The sequence below is a fragment of the Oncorhynchus clarkii genome, chromosome 19 (genome assembly GCF_045791955.1).
Source record: "Oncorhynchus clarkii lewisi isolate Uvic-CL-2024 chromosome 19, UVic_Ocla_1.0, whole genome shotgun sequence".
NCBI lineage: Eukaryota > Metazoa > Chordata > Actinopteri > Salmoniformes > Salmonidae > Oncorhynchus > Oncorhynchus clarkii.
This window is the reverse complement of record NC_092165.1, coordinates 18,082,877-18,095,468: the sequence shown is the minus strand read 5'-3', so window position 1 is coordinate 18,095,468 and position 12,592 is coordinate 18,082,877. Positions and strand designations below refer to the sequence as shown.

The 12,592-nt window shown below is 45.0% G+C and overlaps 1 non-coding gene across 1 annotated transcript; it reads right to left on the bottom strand.

The window, feature by feature from the left end:
* Positions 1-3,973: 3,973 nt before the first annotated feature.
* LOC139375559 (U7 small nuclear RNA) lies at positions 3,974-4,029 on the bottom strand. The gene has a single exon (XR_011627812.1). It is a non-coding gene; the product is annotated as a U7 small nuclear RNA (small nuclear RNA).
* Positions 4,030-12,592: the final 8,563 nt, after the last annotated feature.

The window sequence follows — 12,592 nt, the reverse complement described above, 5'->3', positions numbered from 1 at the left end:
AACTGAAAAATTGGGCGTGCAAAATTATTCAGCCCCTTTACTTTCAGTGCAGCAAACTCTCTCCAGAAGTTCAGTGAGGATCTCTGAATGATCCAATGTTGACCTAAATGACTAATGATGATAAATACAATCCACCTGTGTGTAATGAAGTCTCCGTATAAATGCACCTGCACTGTGATAGTCTCAGAGGTCCGTTAAAAGCGCAGAGAGCATCATGAAGAACAAGGAACACAACAGGCAGGTCCGAGATACTGTTGTGAAGAAGTTTAAAGCCGGATTTGGATACAAAAAGATTTCCCAAGCTTTAAACATCCCAAGGAGCACTGTGCAAGCGATAATATTGAAATGGAGGGAGTATCAGACCACTGCAAATCTACCAAGATCTGGCCGTCCCTCTAAACTTTCAGCTCATACAAGGAGAAGACTGATCAGAGATGCAGCCAAGAGGCCCATGATCACTCTGGATGAACTGCAGCTGAGGTGGGAGACTCTGTCCATAGGACAACAATCAGTCGTATATTGCACAAATCTGGCCTTTATGGAAGAGTGGCAAGAAGAAAGCCATTTCTTAAAGATATCCATAAAAAGTGTTGTTTAAAGTTTGCCACAAGCCACCTGGGACACACACCAAACATGTGGAAGAAGGTGCTCTGGTCAGATGAAACCAAAATTGAACTTTTTGGCAACAATGCAAAACGTTATGTTTGGCGTAAAAGCAACACAGCTCATCACCCTGAACACACCATCCCCACTGTCAAACATGGTGGTGGCAGCATCATGGTTTGGGCCTGCTTTTCTTCAGCAGGGACAGGGAAGATGGTTAAAATTGATGGGAAGATGGATGGAGCCAAATACAGGACCATTCTGGAAGAAAACCTGATGGAGTCTGCGACGGAGATTTGTCTTCCAACAAGACAATGATCCAAAACATAAAGCAAAATCTACAATGGAATGGTTCAAAAATAAACATATCCAGGTGTTAGAATGGCCAAGTCAAAGTCCAGACCTGAATCCAATCGAGAATCTGTGGAAGAACTTAAAACTGCTGTTCACAAATGCTCTCCATCCAACCTCACTGAGCTCGAGCTGTTTTGCAAGGAGGAATGGGAAAACATTTCAGTCTCTCGATGTGCAAAACTGATAGAGACATACCCCAAGCGACTTACAGCTGTAATCGCAGCAAAAGGTGGCGCTACAAAGTATTAACTTAAGGGGGCTGAATAATTTTGCACGCCCAATTTTTCAGTTTTTGATTTGTTAAAAAAGTTTGAAATATCCAATAAATCTCGTTCCACTTCATGATTGTGTCCCACTTGTTGTTGATTCTTCACAAAAAAATACTGTTTTATATCTTTGTTTGAAGCCTGAAATGTTAAGGTAGCATTTTTTTTGTGGGATGTTATTTTGTGTTTTGTGCATGTGCACCACGTAGTCACGTTTATTGATATACGTTTATAGCGTATTTATCTAGCTAAGTTTTACTTTATTAATAAATGATGTGGAACTCAACATCCACTGCGCCTTAGTCCGTCTCTCCACACATGAGGACATGGCAGATTTACGCCCCCTTTGGAGGAATTGGGTACCCCTAGTAAACTGAAAAAAAAATTGTCAAAAATTGCTAATATATGCATATAATAATTATTATTGGATAGAAAACACTCTAAAGCTTCTAAAACCGTTGGAATTATGTCTGTAAATATAGCAGAACTCACAGGGCATGCATTCTTCCAAACTAGTTTTGTGGTCATGAAAGTTGGAGCAACTTTGACGTCATCGCCCCCACCCTTCCCAACCACTTTTGGATCTGGGGACACTTTCTATCTCTTCCACTAGATGTCCTCGTTCTGTATAGCGTTTAATTGTTCAAATCGCGCGAGAATTGGCCCTATGGGAGTGATTTGAGTAAGTGCCGCGAGAAAAAACCTGTGCGTTAGGGCGCGAATTGGTCACAGCCATTCCTTTGTTCCAGCACTCCTGGGAAGAGCAAACGATGCCCGGTTGAATTGAAATTTATTTTGTGTGTTTAAAACATCATAAAGCTTGCTTCTGCACTTAGTTTGACCTGTTTAGTCGACATATAATATGTAATTTTGAAGTTTTGATGCGCAACTTTTCCGGACCAGAGGACATTTTGGGTGCATTTCAGCTGATGTTATTAGCAGTAGCTAATACAAAGACGCAAGACTTGAAACCAAACGATGTATTGGGTAAGTATGAAGCCTTCCAGAACATTCTGAACGAAGACCATCGAAGGTAAGGGAATATTTATGCTTAAATCTGTGTTTCTGTTGACTCCAACATTACGGAGAAATGTAGCTTGTATCTGAGCGGGGGGGGGGGGAGTTCCTCTAGAGGAACTCCTGGCATCAACAGGTTTTAAGGTAGCATTTTTTTTTGTGGGTTGTTATTTTGTGTTTTGTGCATGTGCACCACGTAGTCACGTTTATTGATATACGTTTATAGCGTATTGATTTAGCTAAGTTTTACTTTATTAATAAATGTGGAACTCAACATCCACTGCGCCTTAGTACGTCTCTCCACACGTACGTGACAGAATATTCCACCAACAGAGACCGTCAGTGAGTGGATGGAGATATTGGAGGAGAGAGAATGGAGAGAGTTGTTGAGTTGGTGGAGAATGCACAACATTTGCCCTAAGGAGTGTGTTATCAGTTTAATGCCACCTGAGTCAGCTCTCCGTACTCGTCCTGAGGAGCGTGCTATCAGTCTGGTAAAATCTGTGCCGGCTCCACACACCAGTTCTCCAGTACGTCTCCACAGCCCAGTATGTCCTGTGCCAGCTCTACGCACCAGGTCTCCAGTGCGCCTCCACAGCCCAGTATGTCCTGTGCCAGCTCCTTGCACTCACCGTGGGAAGTGTGTCATCGTTCCGGTACAATTGATGCCGGCTATACGCACCAGGTCTCCAGTACGCCTCCACAGTCCGGTACATCCTGTGCCAGCTCCTCGCACCCGCCCTGAAGTGCGTGTCACCAGTCCGGTGCTACCTGTGCCGGCTCCATGCACCAGGCCTCCAGTGTGCCTCCCCAGTCCGGTACGTCCTGTGCCAGTTCCACGCACTCGCCTTGAAGTGCGTGTCACCAGTCCGGTGCCACCTGTGCCGGCTCCAACCACTAGGCCTCCAGTGCATATTTACAGTCCAGAACTTCCGGCGACGGTTCCCAGTCCAGAGCTTCCGGCGACGGCTTCCAGTCCAGAACTTCCGGCGACGGTTCCCAGTCCGGAACTTCCGGCGACGGTTCCCAGTCCAGAGCTTCCGGTGACGGCTTCCAGTCCAGAGCTTCCGGCGACGGCTTCCAGTCCGGAACCTCCGGCGATGGCTTCCAGTCCAGAGCTTCCGGCGACGGCTTCCAGTCCAGAACTTCCGCGCTGGTTCCCAGTCCAGAGCTTCCGGCGACGGCTTCCAGTCCAGAGCTTCCGGCGACGGCTTCCAGTCCGGAATCTCCTTCGACGGTCCACAGTCCGGAACCTCCAGCGACGGTCCACGGTCCGGAACCTCCAGCGAAGGTCCACGGTCCGGAACCTCCAGCGAAGGTCCGGAACCTCCAGCAACGGTCGACGGTCCGGAACCTACAGCTACGGTCCGGAACCTCCGGCGACGGTCTGGAATCTCCAGCGACCGTCGACAGTCCGGAGCGTCCAGGTATGGCGTCCAGTCCAGCTCCAGGGCAGGAGCCTTCCTCTGTGCCGGTGGCCAGTCCAAGCACGGCGTCCAGTCCAGCTCCATGGCCGGAGCCCTCCTTTGCGCCGGTTCCCAGTCCAGGCATGGCATTCAGTCCCTCTCCAAGGCCGGAGCCTTCCTCTGCACCGGTGCCCAACCCAGCTGGGTTCTGTCACGCCCTGACCATAGAGAGCCTTTTTTTCTCTATGGTGTAGTAGGTCAGGGAGTGACTGTGGGGTATTCTAGTTCATTACAGTGTTTTTGTTTTATTATCTTTGACATATAAGTGGGGGCTTTCTCCTTGGGGAAACCTACTGGACAAATACTAAAAGAGAAGATCATCCATAACATGTAAGTATGACTGGGGTCTGAACAGATAGTTCAGAGCTTCTGCTCGTTTCTATAAGCTGTAAGTAAGTAAAGGGACTTGGGCCTTGCAGGGATAGCTCAGGGCTTCCTGCCATTTTCTACCCCTCTTCACAGTGTGTCTGCCCTGTCAAGGATGAGGTTTGGCAAGGGACAAAGGGGATGGGGGTTGGAGTTCTCCTTTTGTCTTCTGCAACTTGATTTTAGTGAAAACAAACTTTATTGGATAATTAAATGTAGCCTAAAGAAAAAAATAGGGAATACGAACCCAGTTTAGGTTAAGGGTTTGGAGGGTAGGGAACAGTAAACGGACCCAGTTTATGGTAAGCGTTTGGGTTGGGGGAGAGGTTTAATATCGTTATATAATTGTTCATAATATTAGGGGATGGAAACATGCTCTTTAGCATGCAGGGAATCTGGCAGCCTTTGTGGTCCTCTATAAGTGGGTAAAAATACCAGCGAGAGTATAAGCAGCAATTTAAAAGTGGGAAAGGTTATGACATGGTAATAACGTGATAATGTGTTAATTAACTTGTTAAAAGTTGGTTAAAGCCACGTAAAATGTTATGCTCAGAAAAAAAATTATAATAATTAAAGCACAGAGAGTGGGGTGCGTGATAAAACTCTGGGAGGGTTTTGTCGTTCCTCTTGAATCATCGGTTTCAAAGATGGATTTTCAGCCGTCCTGATGACAAACTTCCACCCCAGAACAGCCCTGCCAGTTCTGTGTGACATCCAGGAACTTTGCTATGGGAGTGGTCTCAAGTGTCTGCCCATAGAGAGTGAGGTCAACGGTTTTGTTTGTCTTTCTTGTCTTGGAGAATAAAATGCACTTCCCATTGTGTATCAGCACTGTTACTTTTGAGTGGTATGTGTTGCCGTTTAACATGTTAACTTTTTGCCAGAAGGTTTTGGGGTTTGGATCTGTGTTTAGTTATTGATAAAAATCTTACCCAGTGGTTTTCTTTTTCTAAAGCCAGTAATGTTCTTATTTGGGGTTGTTGCTGGTTCTTCTATTTTTGTTTCCTCAGTGCTGTACCTTATGTACTCTCTTTGTGCCTTCCATTTCAGCTGGATGAGGCAGAGAATGTGAGGGGTGGAAGAGATTTGAGATATTTAAATTGGCTTGGAGGTTTAACTGAGAACTCCGGCAGCGAGGAGAATCTGGTCCAGGGTTCAGGGTCACAGTGAGGCAGGTCAGAGCTCTTGGTGGATAAGCTATAGAGAACACAATATTGCTATATACTTGGCATGTAGGTTTATGACTCATTGGTGGCAGAAATTGGGATATGGGAGAAGGGAATGGACAGAATATATGCAAATTAAATAGTAGCATATCAGTTGAGTGTAATATTACTATAGTATGTTTACATGTGGGTATGAGAGTGTTAACCATGATTTATTCCCATAAATAAAATTAGCATATTCATGATTTTCAGCTTTCCTCCATGCAGTGTTAATTTCATCAATGAAAACAACCTCAAGCGACATCTGAATGCACATCATCCCAACATATACACTCAGGTATATAATGACTTTGATTGCGACCTTTTGAATTGGCTGTGCAGGTAAATGTTTTAATTTGTTGCATCAGTGCAAGCTGAATATTAATTACATGGTCACATCACCAAGGTTATTATAGCAAACAAAAACTTGAAACTAAAATAAAAACAAACATTTGAGAAACTATTTGGTAAACTGAAATAAAAAAACAAAAAACATTTGAACAATTAAAACTATACTGAAACTATTATCTTTGATTACAGAACTAACTAAAAGTAATATTAAAGATCAATTAGTAGATAAAAAAATACTCTGGTGTTGAAAAGGAAATGAATATGCATGTATGTAGATGGGTGTCTTTCATTGATCCCTATTCTGAACCCATTCTCTCGATATATATTCTAGTAAAGTGAATTCGGAAATTATTCAGACCAACTTGACTTCTTCCACATTTTGTTGCGTTATAGACTTATTCTAAAATGTATAAAATAGTTTTTTCCCACTCATCAATCCATATATAATACCACATAATGACAAAGCAAAAACAATGTTTTAAATTTTTGCAAATGTAATGCTGCCATCACCTTGTTCCACCATAGAGATGGTGCCAAGTTTCCTCCAGACATGACGCTTGGCATTCAGCGCCAAAGAGTTCAATCTTGGTTTCATCAGACCAGAGAATCTTGTTTCTCATGGTCTGAAAGACCTTTAGGTGCCTTTTGGCAAACCAAGCGGGCGGTCATGTGCCTTTTACTGAGGAGTGACATCCATCTGGCCACTCTATCATAAAGGCCTGATTGGTGGAGTGCTGCAGAGATGGTTGTCCTTCTGGAAGGTTCTCCCGTTTCCATAGTGGAACTTTAGAGCTCTGTCAGAGTGACCATCGGGTTCTTGGTCACCTCCCTGACAAATACCCTTCTCCCCCAATTGCTCAGTTTGGCAGGCTGGCCAAATTTAGGAACAGTTTTGGTGTTTCCAAACTTTTTCCCTTTAAGAATGACGGAGGCCAATGTGTTCTTTGGGACCTTCAATGCTGCAGAAATGTTTTTACTACCCTTCCCCAGATCTATGCCTCGACACAATCCGGGCTCGGAGCTCTGTGGACAATTCCTTCGACTTCATGGCTTGGTTTTTGCTCTGACATGCACTGTCAACTGTGGGACTTGATTCAGGTGTGTGCCTTTCCAATCAATTGAATTGACCAAAGGTGGTCCCCAATCAAGTTGTAGAAACATCTCAAGGATGATCAATGGAAAGAGGATGCACCTGAGCTCAATTTCAAGTCTAAAAAAAGGGTCTGAAGTTTTTTTATTTTTTATAAATTTGCAAACATTTCTAAAAACCTGTTTTCTCTTTGTTATTATTGGGAAATTGTGTGTATATTAATGAGGAAAACAAAAAATGTAATCAATTTTAGCATAAGGCTGTAACGTAACAAAATGTATAAAAAGGGAAGGGGTCTGAATACTTTTCGAATGCACCTTTTTCAAAGATGTCAAGACAATTCCAATTAAAGGTACGGCTTTTGATAAATATACTGAAAACCCTATTGAATGAAACTACTTGAGAAAATCTGTTGGCCAGTAAGTGGGAAGGTTTTCAGCAGTTTAATCACATATATTCAGTGTGCGGAAGGGAGCCACACCTGCAAAGCCCGTTATGCACCTGCATAAGTTAAGTCTGAATATCAACTAATTGGTACCAATTGTTTGTCTTTTTTTGTATATATTTCAATTTATTTTACATTTTTAAATTAAATATGCCTTCCGTTAACCTGCCTCACCCAATTTGATACGGATCTGCTATTTTTAGACCTTTTAGCCAGAATCTCCATCAGAAGCTATCCAGCTATTTAGTCATTGTCAGCGACTGCTAGCGGCCTTTACCTTCGGCACAGACTCCAGCCGCTTTTAGCCTGGATAACACTTGCCAGCCTGCCAGTATTGGACTGTTTTCTTCACTACAATGCCGGATTCCTGCTGTAAGCCCTCGACCATGACTCCTGATCATCACAGCTAGCTAGTTGCCACTGAAGCTAGGTATGAGCCAGGCCCACCTCCCGGCCCGCTCAGTGATCACTCAGCTACACAGCTGATGCCTCCCGGACTCTTCCCCAACACGGCTAGAATTCCACTACTCCGCCAGATCCTTGCCGTAAGCTCTGGACCTTTGCATTGGATCATCACTGCTAGCTAGCAACTACCGAGTGGCTATAGTGGCTGACTCCCCTGCCCTGAAGCTAGCACTAGTTAGCGGTGAGCCAGGCACATCTCCCAGCTAGCAAACGAAATTACTACAACCACAATACCTCTTTTGCCAACTGGCCTGGATCCTTTTGTCGACACGACATTCCACCACGACTGGTCTGCCGACGTAACTCCATCTGCTGTGCCCCCAACCGGCCTTTGCCGGACGTCTGAGCAGGCGCTTCTACTAGCCCCGCTAACTTTAAACGCTGTGTCTCCCGCTTGCTAGGTAGTAAAGACTACCCTGCTTCCCTGTTTCATCTATTGCTGTTCACTGGACCCCATGATCACTTGGCTACATAGCTGATGCCTGCTGAAGTGTTCATTAATCACGGTACTCTATTTTGTTAATTTTGTGTTTATCGTTCGGCCCCAGCCTCGATCTCAGGCCCTGTGTGTAGTTAACTGACCCTCTCTGCCCATTCATCCCCATTTTACCTGTTGTTGTTGTCTTAGCTGATTAGCTGCTGTTGTCTTACCCGTTGTTGTCTTGGCTAGCTCTCCCAATCAACACCTGTGATTGCTTTATGCCTCACTTTATGTCTCTCTCAAATGTCAATATGCCTTGTATATTGTTGTTTAGGATAGTTATCATGTTTTTTAGTTTCCTGCGGACCCCTAGTCCCATTCAACATGCCTCAGATACCTCCTTTGTCCCACCTCCCACACATGTGGTGTCCTCACCCAGCATATCTAATACGTCCAGAGATGCAACCTCTCTTATCTTCACAAAATGCCTGGGTTTAACTCCACTGTACCTGCACCCCACCATACCCGTCTGTACATTATGCCCTGAATCTATTCTACCATGCCCAGAAATCTGCTCCTTTTATTTTCTGCCCCCAACGCACTAGTCAACCAGTTGTGATAGCCTTTAGCCGTACCTTCATCCTACTCCTCCTCTGTTCCTCGGGTGATGTGGAGGTTAACCCAGGCCCTGTGTGTCCCCAGGCACTCTCATTTGTTGACTTCTGTAACCGAAAAAGCCTTGGTTTCATGCATGTTAACATCAGAAGCCTCCTCCCTAAGTTTGTTTTACTCACTGCTTTAGCACATTCCGCCAACCCTGATGTCCTTGCCGTGTCTGAATCCTGGCTTAGGAAGGCCACCCTTCCATCCGCATCTACAACATTTTCCGCCAAGATAGAACTGCCAAAGGGGGAGGAGTTGCCATCTACTGCAGAGATAGCTTGCAAAGTTCTTTCATAATTTCCAGGTCTATGCCCAAAGAGTTCGAGCTTCTAATTAAAAAAAAGAATCTCTCCAGAAATACGTCTCTCATTGTTGCCACCTGTTATAGACCCCCCTCAGCTCCCAGCTGTGCCCTGGATACCATATGTGAATTGATTGCCCCTCATCTATCTTCAGAGTTGAACTGATGACCAGTGGTTGGAGGTGTGGTTGTCATGTCAGATTGTCACCCAGATGGCATAGCAGTCAAACGTGTTTTGTCCTCATCTTGTCGTGTCCTGTATATATTTATATTTACAACTTTCTTCGCATACCTTTTTATATATATTTTTTTATTTTCCATAAACTCATCTTGAAAACACTCTCCTGCAACCCGCCTCACCAATTCATAAAAAAAGAAAGTATTATTTACCTCAAATCTGTAATCCTCCATAGAAGCTAACTAGAAGCTAGCCAGAAGCTAATCAGAAGCTAGCCAGAAGCTAGTTAGCTTCTTTACTGGCTAATTGTTAGTATTCAGCTAACCACGGTTTGTGGTCATCAGCTATCCTTTAGCTCGAAAATCTATCGCCAGTTTTGTACGGCGCGGCTCAGACCGGAACATACCTGATCTATTTTTCTCTCCATGTCCCTGGATTTCAACCGCAAGCTCTGTCCAGAGCTTGCGGTTGAAATCCGGGGACATGGAGAGAAAAATAGATCCGGTATGTTCCGGTCTATCCGTGTGACTATCGGCTTACGTCGATCCCAGAGCAAACATCAATTATTCCGGAGCTAGCCAGCTGAAGAGTTCCATCAGTCACTCCTGGGCTACAATCACCTATTCGGACCCGTTTTACTGCCAACGCGGAGCCCCACCGGGCCTTCACAACTCGACGCCCGAGGGAGTCATCCTGCTGGCTCCTCCGTCACGACGTTACCTGAACGCCCATCTGCGGTCCGCTAATCATTAGCTGTCTTATCGGCTGCTATCTGAATAGATCTATCAGACAATTATTTTTCTTTTTTCTTGGGCCTCTATAACTATATCTATTTTTTATTTTTGGGGGGAATTGGATTGATTGATCCCCGCTTCCACACGGAACCCCACTAATCCGACCGAAACGCACGAGGTGGCTAAAAACAGACCTCCATCCTATGCTAGCTTGCTACCGATGGCCCGGCTCGCTGTCTGAATCGCCCTGACCCCGACCAACCTCACTACTCACTGGACCCTTTTTATCACTCGACTAAGCATGCCTCTCCTTAATGTCAATATGCCTTGTCCATTGCTGTTCTGGTTAGTGGTTATTGCCTTATTTCACTGTAGAGCCTCTAGTCCTGTTCACTAAACCTTATCCAACCTATTAGTTGCACCACCCACACATGCAACATCTCCTGGTTTCAATTATGTTTCTAGAGACAATATCTCTCTCATCATCACTCAATACCTAGGTTTACCTCCACTGTATTCACATCCTACCTTACCTTTGTCTGTACATTATACCTTGAAGCTATTTTATCGCCCACAGAAACCTCCTTTTACTCTCTGTTCCAGACGTTCTAGACGACCAATTCTCATTGCTTTTAGCCGTACCCTTATCCTACTCCTCCTCTTTTCCTCTGGTGATGTAGAGGTGAATCCAGGCCCTGCAGTGCCTAGCTCCACTCCTATTCCCCAGGCGCTCTCTTTTGATGACTTCTGTAACCGTAATTGCCTTGGTTTCATGCATGTTAACATTAGAAGCCTCCTCCCTAAGTTTGTTTTATTCACTGCTTTAGCACACTCTGCCAACCCAGATGTTCTAGCTGTGTCTGAATCCTGGCTTAGACGACCACCAAAAATTCAGACATTTCCATCCCTAACTACAACATTTTCAGATAGAACTGCCAAAGGGGGCGGTGTTGCAATCTACTGCAAAGATAGCCTGCAGAGTTCTGTCCTACTATCCAGGTCTGTACCCAAACAATTTGAACTTCTACTTTTAAAAATCCACCTCTCTAAAAACAAGTCTCTCACCGTTGCCGCCTGCTATAGACCACCTCTGTCCCCAGCTGTGCTCTGGACACCATATGTGAACTGATTGCCCCCCATCTATCTTCAGAGCTCGCGCTGCTAGGCGACCTAAACTGGAACATGCTTAACACCCCAGCCATCCTACAATCTAAGCTTGATGCCCTCAATCTCACACAAATTATCAACGAACCTACCAGGTACCTCCCCAAAATCATAAACACGGGCACCCTCATAGATATCATCCTAACCAACTTGCCCTCTAAATACAGCTCTGCTGTCTTCAACCAAGATCTCAGCGATCACTGCCTCATTGCCTGCATTTGTAATGGGTCAGCGGTCAAACAACCTCCACTCATCACTGTCAAACGCTCCCTGAAAGACTTCAGCGAGCAGGCCTTTCTAATCGACCTGGCCGGGGTATCCTGGAAGGATATCGATCCCGTCAGTAGAGGATGCCTGGTTATTTTTTTTAAATGCCTTCCTAACCATCTTAAATAAGCATGCCACATTCAAGAAATTTAGAACCAGGAACAGATATAGCCCTTGGTTCTCCCCAGACCTGACTGCCCTTAACCAACACAAAAACATCCTATGGCGTTCTGCATTAGCAATGAACAGCCCCCGTGATATGCAGCTTTTCAGGGAAGCTAGAAAACATTATACACAGGCAGTTAGAAAAGCCAAGGCTAGCTTTTTCAAGCAGAAATTTGCTTCCTGCAACACTAACTCTGGGACACTGCACTGAAGTCCATGGAGAATAAGAACACCTCCTCCCATTTGCCCACTGCACTGAAGATAGGAAACTCTGTCACCACTGATAAATCCACTATAATTGAGAATGTCAATAAGCATTTTTCTACGGCTGGCCATGCTTTCCACCTGGCTACCCCTACCCCGGTCAACAGCACTGCACGCCCCCAGCAACTCGCCCAAGCCTTCCCCACTTCCCCACTAGCCTGTTCAACCTCTCTTTCGTGTCGTCTGAGATTCCCAAAGATTAGAAAGCAGCTGCGGTCATCCCCCTCTTCCAAGGGGGGGCCACTCTTGACCCAAACTGCTACAGACCTATATCTATCCTACCCTGCCTTTCTAAGGTCTTCGAAAGCCAAGTCAACAAACAGATTACCGACCATTTCGAATCTCACCATACCCTCTCTGCTACCAGCCACGCTCAAAGTCCTAAACGATATCTTAACCACCATTGATAAGAAACATTATTGTGCAGCCATATTCATTGATTTGGCCAAGGCTTTCAACTCTGTCAATCACCTCATCAGCAGAGTCGACAGCCTTGGTTTCTCAAATGATTGCCTCGCCTGGTTCACCAACTACTTCTCTGATAGAGTTCAGTGTGTCAAATCGAAGGGTCTGCTGTCCAGACCTCTGGCAGTCTCAATGGGGGTGCCACAGGGTTCAATTCTTGAACCGACTCTCTTCTCTGTATACATCAATGATGTCGCACTTGCTGCTGGTGAGTCTCTGATCCACCTCTACGCAGACGACACCATTCTGTATACTTCTGGCCCTTCTTTGGACACTGTGTTAATCTTCAGTCTACCCCCTCCTTTTTCGAACATTCTGTTAAAAATCGCGCAACATTTCAGC